Consider the following 2,500-nt stretch of genomic DNA (forward strand, 5'->3'; position numbering starts at 1 on the left):
CATCACCTCCAGGCCCCGAGGAAACCGCTTTTATCTCGCGTGTGGAGAGGACGCCTGCACACCTACGCCTACGATGTCAGCTGCCATTTTTATTCATTCATTTATTTTATTAATTTTTTACATAATAAATCATTTTCTTATATTTTTTTATCAAATATTCTTCCGGAAGATGATGCTAAAGCACCAAAGGTACCTTTATTTTTACAATTCAAGATTTATATATATTTTTTCTAAAACACTGAGAGGTCCACTTATTTTTATTTGATCTTAAATCTTAATCGTTTTAATAATCTTTTATTATATCCTCTGGCAAAAGTATCTGAAGTATTCTAACTGTTTTAACATTCCATCGTGGTTCTTTTACTTACGCAGTTATAATTATATTCAAGTTATTTTATATCAGTGATACTCTGACAGCACTTTAGTACACAAATCTAGATTTTATACCTTTTGAGTTTTAAGATTCGTTTTATATATCTTAAATAACGAAAATAACCAACACTAGTTACCTCTCCTGCCTACAAGGTAACGTGGAAATCAAAGACAAACCAAAAGGTATTTGACATATATTCGTCCGTTAATTTTTTGACATCTATTTATTTATCTATTTTTTAATGATAAAACTCGAAGGGTTTAATGGGCACTGAAGACTGATAACTTGAAATAGGGCAATGGAAGCTGTATGAAGCGGTTCATTCTCTTCGTTGCCCAATTTCGGGTCGCAACACGGCTCTTCCGATGCACAAATCACGCTGAAGTACCAATCCCTCTCACACAATACACACCTCACAGCCACGGGCCAGAGGAATCCAACTCATGACGCCACTACCGGATTGGTAGCTCTGGCAGGCGACGTTTTATGTTTAGAATGAGAAATTTCAAAAGACTACAAATTAACATAGCCTTTACTTACATAGGGGCTACTCTATAGGTTCCATTTGCTTTACAGTTCTTGAGTGTTTTACCTTATACCATAGTTTGTTTTATTGCTTTGGTTCCATTTTCTGTCTAATCGCGTTTTCATAAGTGCTCCCTTCTCCCTTATTTATTTATTTTTCCTTAACTCTGTTTGTCTTTCTAACTTATACTCTGAATTTAAAAAGTATATGTATACTTCGTTTTATTAACGCTTTATATATTGCCAAGAAAGTAACTAACAACAGTGAATTACTTGTCTCCAGCGATATAACAAAAGTTTTTATCTCAAATTAAGGTGATTATCTGCTTAATTGCCTAGGAGGATTCTCCCCGCACACGCCTCGCCACAGTTCATATCACGCTTACCGACCCATATATCCTCATACCATACATATACACCACACACACACTGTACATACACTCTTTCGCTCCTTTCCCTACACCCGTCTTCTACACTATCATTCTTCTCCCATAAACACAACGGTCCCACTCGTTAATTACATGGGTGGTGGCAGCGATTCCACTGTTCTACAGGCTTGCGAGATATGATTATAGGAGCATTTGCTACAATCCTCAATCAGCCAGCCCTGGAGATGCTCTCCAGAGATCTCATCCGCTCGCTCAACTCGCAATCTTGACGCAGCTTCTCTCTATATCCATCTCTATCTACCTATCTGTCTATTTATCTATCTATATCTATCTATCTTATCTTTATCTCTCTATCTATCTATCTATATCTCTATAAATCTGTTTCGTTCTCTCTATATATGTATGTATCTATCTATCTATCTGTCTCTCTATTATCATTGTCATTATCATGATTATCATTATTGTTATTACCATTATTATCATCATTATTATTATTATTGTCGTTGTTATTGGTATTATTATCCATATCATTTTACCATTATTATTACTATCATTACTATCATTATTATTATTATTGTTACTTTTATCATTATCATCATTATTATTATTATTGTTATTTTTATCATTATTATTATTATTATTATTATTATCATTATTATTATTATTATTATTATTATCATTATCATTACAAGTATTATTGTCATTATCAGTGTCAGCATTAATATCAGTAGTATTGCTACTGTTATCATTATCATCATTATCATCGTCATTATTGTTTTTTGTCATTATCATTATTAATGTTATCATTATCATTATTATTATTATTATCATAATTATCATTATTATTAGTGTTGTTGTCGTTATTATTGTTACTATTATTGTTGTTGTTGTTGCTTTATTATCATTATTCTTATTATTATCATTATTATCATCAATATTATTATCGTTATTTTTATTGTTGTTGCTGTTTCCATTGTTATCCTTATTGTCGTTGCCATTTTGATAATCAATACTATTATCATTATCACTATTGTTATTTTTACTTTATTGTCGTTTTTGTCGTTTTTTATCATTACCATTATTACTATTATATATATTATCATTATTATTTATCATTATTATCATTATCATTATTACTGTTCTGATAATAATAATGATAATGGTAATAATGACTATTGTCATTATAATTATGATCATTATCATTATTATTATA

Source organism: Penaeus vannamei, chromosome 17, assembly GCF_042767895.1.
Source record: "Penaeus vannamei isolate JL-2024 chromosome 17, ASM4276789v1, whole genome shotgun sequence".
Classification (NCBI taxonomy): domain Eukaryota; kingdom Metazoa; phylum Arthropoda; class Malacostraca; order Decapoda; family Penaeidae; genus Penaeus; species Penaeus vannamei.